This window comes from Carassius gibelio, chromosome B2, assembly GCF_023724105.1.
Source record: "Carassius gibelio isolate Cgi1373 ecotype wild population from Czech Republic chromosome B2, carGib1.2-hapl.c, whole genome shotgun sequence".
Classification (NCBI taxonomy): domain Eukaryota; kingdom Metazoa; phylum Chordata; class Actinopteri; order Cypriniformes; family Cyprinidae; genus Carassius; species Carassius gibelio.
In genome coordinates this window covers 31,956,709-31,962,124 of record NC_068397.1, presented here as the reverse complement: position 1 = coordinate 31,962,124, position 5,416 = coordinate 31,956,709, and positions in this window count along the sequence as shown.

Genomic DNA, 5,416 nt, shown 5'->3' with positions numbered 1-5,416 from the left:
GGAGCAGTGCGCACACACACACACACACACAGCCGGAGCAGTGCACACACACACACACTCACACACACACACACCCGGAGCAGTGCGTCTTGCTCGAGCACACTTCAGTGATGAGTATTGAGGGAGGAAGAGAGCACTGTTCATTCACTCCCTCCACCTACAGCTCCTGCCAGCACCGAGACTCAAACCTGCTACCTACAGACTACAAGTCCAACTCTCTAACCATTAGGCCACAGCTGCCTTCCGAAGAGATTCAGTGTTCCTGCCCGGTTTAGTATGGTAAAATACATCAAGTGTGTGACTGAACCCTACAGACAATGCTTAAACCAAAGTAACAGAACTTAAAGTTGTTGTTACTATACCTTAAACAAAAACACTGCTTTGCACTTTTTCACACATAAGACACTTAGTTAAAAAATGTAATCTCAGGGTATCATTCTTCTTCTTCTTCTTCTTCTGTTGTTTTAATGGCGGTTGGCAAACCAACTAAAGGTCCGCCACCTACTGGATTGGAGTATGGAGCACTACATTGGTTGGATATACTTGGTGCAAAATAATAATAAAGAAAAATAAAATTATTATTATTAATTTTATTAATTTATATCTTTTTTAACAGTTCGGTATCCTTTAAAAATGTAAATAACTTTTCGTGTATTATATAATTTGTTCCTTCTCCTAATATTTCCTTAAGTGAATAATTTCTCACACCCCTATCCTTTAGTGGCTGGACTAATTCCAGTCTTTCTCTATTGTATGCTTTACATTCTAGTAATATATGATTTACCGTTTCTGGATATCCACGTTTTTCGCAATTACCAGTTTCATGTTTACCTATTTTATATAAACTTTGATTCAGTGTTGTATGCCCAATACGTAATCTTGTCATTATCACATCCCTTTTCCTGTTATTAACAGTTGTTCTTTCCACCCCCACATTCATTTGTATACTATACAGATGTCTTCCTCTTATTTCATTGTCTCATATCCTCTGCCACTTCTTTTTCACTTCAGTCCCAATCAGCCCCTTAACTTCAGCTTTACTCATCTGTTCTCTCATATTGATCTCAGGATCTTTCTCCTTTGCCAGTCTGTCAGCTTCCTCATTCCCCTTAACCCCGACATGGGCTGGTTCCCACAAAAAACTCACCTTTACACCTAAGTGCTTTATGCTATATCATTTCTGTAAAGTTTCATTTAAAATATCTTGTCTTGCTAAAGATGTTCCACTTTCTAAACTTTGCAGAGCTGATAATGAGTCTGTACATATTACACTACAGTTAGGCTGCTTTTCTTCTATCCATTGTAAGGCCAATTATATAGCTATCAGTTTGTTGTAAAAACAAATATATGATCTGTTGCTCTTTTGAGTATTTTATATTGTACGGAGGAATATACACTGCAGCAGCTGCTCTACCTGTTTCTGGATCTTTTGATCCATCTCTGAATATTTGAGTCGTGTCGCTGTATGCTTGATTAATGTATTGTTGAACTAATACTTTTAATGGCAAATCTAGTTCGTTCTTATGTATCTCCTCATGTATGAATAGGTCTATTTCTGGCATTGGGTATAACGTGGGGGTATAGATGGAATTACAACAGAAGGAGCTACCTCTATCTCAGTTATACCTGTTTCTCATGCCTCCTTATTTGCTACCCAGCCAAAACTACTTATATATCTATATCCATACTCCCAACAGGTTTCCAGTACCTTTTTAACTGGATGTCTTTCATCATGTCCTTTTACATTGATCCAATATCTCATTCTTAACTTTCTCCTACGAACTTCTAGTGGCATTTCTCCCATCTCTACTTGAATAGATGATACTGGAGATCTTCTAAATGCTCCACAGCTGATCCTTAGAGCTTGAGTCTGAATTACCTCCATCTTTTTGAGCCATTTTTCTGATGCAGTGCAGTATATCAGACTACCATAATCTATTGCCGGTCTTATTAATGAGAATTGATGTGATGAAACACACCTGAAAACACTTAGTTACAAAACTGAACACCAATCAGCCAGCTACAAATAGATCTCAGTTAAGCCATTTAGAGAACTGACAAGATAGCCAAACAGGCCTTTAAACATAATGTTATTGATTCAGAAATACCTTGGGGTAAATCTGAAATGAAAAGTTTAATTAAAAAAACGCTTATAAAAATATGTGGCAGGAGAGATGGGATAAAGGAAATAAAGGTCAACATCTGTATAAAATACAAAAACAAGTTGGTTTAGTTAGAATAAGTTATGGCAACACAAAGGAAGATGCAATCATTTCTCGTCTAAGAATTGGTCATTTTGCCCTCAACCAATCACTTCAATTGATAGGGAAACATGATTCTGGTCAGTGCAATAAATGTGGACTTAATAGTTCTTTCAAAGGATATGAAGCTCTTTATTTGATTTTTTTGGGGTTTTTTTTTCAAAGCAACTAATTTATATAAGAAAATATAGAAAGATATGGTAGGTGGTAGTAATATATATAGGTACTGGTCATATAATTAGATATCATCAAAAAGTTGATTTATTTCACAAATTCCATTCAAAAAGTGAAACTTGTATATTATATTCATACATAACACACAGACTGACATATCCCAAATCCCAAATTCAGTATCTCAGAAAATTAGAATATTGTGAAAAGGTTCAATATAGAAGACACCTGGTGCCACACTGTAATCAGATAATTAACTCAAAACACCCGTAAAGCCTTTAAATGGTCTCTCAGTCTAGTTCTGTAGGATACACAATCATGGGGAAGACTGCTGACCTGACAGTTACCCAAAAGACGATCATTGAAACCTTGCACAAGGAGGACAAGACACAAAAGGTCATTGCAAAAGAGGCTGGCTGTTCACAGAGCTCTGTGTCCAAGCACATTAATAGAGAGGCGAAGGGAAGGAGAAGATGTGGAAGAAACAAGTGTACAAGCAATAGAGATAACTGCACCCTGGAGAGGACTGTGAAACAAAACCCATTCAGAAATGTGGGGGAGATTCACAAAGAGTGGACTGCAGCTGGAGCCAGTGCTTCAAGAACCACTACACACAGACGTATGCAAGACATGGGTTTCAGCTTCGCATTTCTTGTGTCAAGACACTCTTGAACAACACACAGCGTCAGAAGCGTCTCGCTTCAGAAAGGACTGGACTGCTGCTGAGTGCTCCACAGTTATGTTCTCTGATGAAAGTACATTTAGCATTTCCTTTTATATATCAGGGTCCCAGAGTCTAGAGGAGAGGCACACAATCCACGTTGCTTGAGTCCAGTGTAAAGTTTCCACAGTCAGTGATGGTTTGGGGTGCCATGTCATCTGCTGGTGTTAGTCCACTGTGTTTTCTGAGGTCAAAGGTCAACGCAGCTGTATAGCAGGAAGTTTTAGAGCACTTCCTGCTTCCTGCTGCTGACCAACTTTATGGAGATGCAGATTTCATTTAACAACAGGACTCTGCACCTGCACACAGTGCCAAAGCTTCCAGTACCTGGTTTAAGGACCATGGTATCCCTGTTCTTAATTGGCCAGCAAACTCACCTGACCTTAACCCCAGAGAGAATCTGTGTGGTATTGTAAAGAGGAAGATGTGATATGCCAGACCCAAGAATGCAGAAGAGCTGAAGGCCACTATCAGAGTAACCTGGTCTCTCATAACACCTGAGCAGTGCCACAGACTGATCCACTCCATGCCACGCCGCATTGCTGCAGTCATTCAGACAAAAGAGACACAACTAAGTACTGAGTGCTGTACATGCTCATACTTCTCATGTTCATACTTTTAATTTTTTTTACATTTAGTTGGCCAATATTTCTAAAAATCTGTTCTCTGACGGGGTAAGGGTTTCTGAGATACTGAATTTGGGATTTTCCTTAGTTGTCAGTTACAATAATCAAAATTAACAGAAATAAACATTTGAAATATATCAGTCTGTTTGTAATGAATGAATTTAATATACAAGTTTCACTTTTTGAATGGAATTAATGATATAAATCAACTTTTTGATGATATTCTAATTATATACCCAGCACCTGTATATATATATATATATATATTAAATTTTTTTTACTTCTGGTATCAATGCCTCACACTCCATCCCAGTAGGTGTCAGAATATTCGGACTGGAAAACAGGTATGTCTACAACTCTCTACTCGGACTGTTTCTAGAGTATTTACAGTACTGTACCATATCACATTACTGTATCACATGTGTTGTATTCAAGGGTGGCTAATGCTCCTTTTACAACAAAAGCTGTAGTTTTGTGAAACATACCATGATAACGTGTTGAGATGTTTCAGTACTGTGTATGGTAAATCTAGTATAGTTCAGTATACACAGTACTGTACAAAAGCAAACGAGAACAATTTGTGGTTGCATTTCTCTACAGAATGGCTAGAAGACGCCAGCACTTGTTCACCAACAGCAGGAACTTGCCAAAGTGAACCTAGTCAGAGCAAACCATGCAATCCGTCTCCACCAGCTGCAGATAGGCAAGTATTCAACAACATAAACCGTGTGAGCATCACCACCATCAGACGCATCTTGGTAAAGCATAACATGACCATGAAGCAATTGTACAAGGGTCCCATTTGAGAGGAACAGTGTCAGGGTCAAAGAACTTCGACATGAGTACGTGCAGGTAAGTGTTTCAGTCCTTTACATCTACAGTAAAGAACAGGTGCAGTGCAGTAACAGATGAATATGTACCACTGGATTAGTACCACATAGATCCATTCAGTGTGGTGGGGGGGGTCGGTTCTGTATGTGTAGAAGTGTAAGTGTGTGCTTTGAGTAAAGCCATCCACTTTGTCTGTTTGTTTTGTTACAGAGAATCTTGAACACGGATGGAGCTGCCCAGCCTCATTAATGTATTTACACTGATGAGGCTGGATTCAACCTTGGCAAAAACAGACGATGGGGACGTTATATAATTGGCCAAAGGGCAATTTTGCTCATCCCGGGCACATATCACATTGTGTGCTGCCATAAGTCTTCGAGGCCTACTGCATCATCATACCAAACTGGGTTCCTATAATAAACACATCATCACATTTCTAGATGCACTTCATGATGCAGTTGGACAGGATGGAGCAGAGCAGCCCAGGTTTGTTGATGTCTGGGATAACGTTAGTTTCCATCGGGCTGCTCTGCTCCAGAACTGGTTCACCAAACATGATCTCTTTGAAGTTCTGTTCTTGCCCCCTTACTCACCATTTCTAAATCCGCTTGGAGATGGTGCGTATATGAGCGCTAACCACATGCCTGTATGGAACAGACGTTTCCCCGATGCTTAGCGAGAGAAGACATTGCTTGTGATGTGGATGAGATCCTGTGGCCAGACCCCAGCAGACGGCAGGATCCATAAGGCCACTCGTGCACAATTGTGTTTTTCTGTGTTTACAGTACTGTATTGTTTTTATTTTT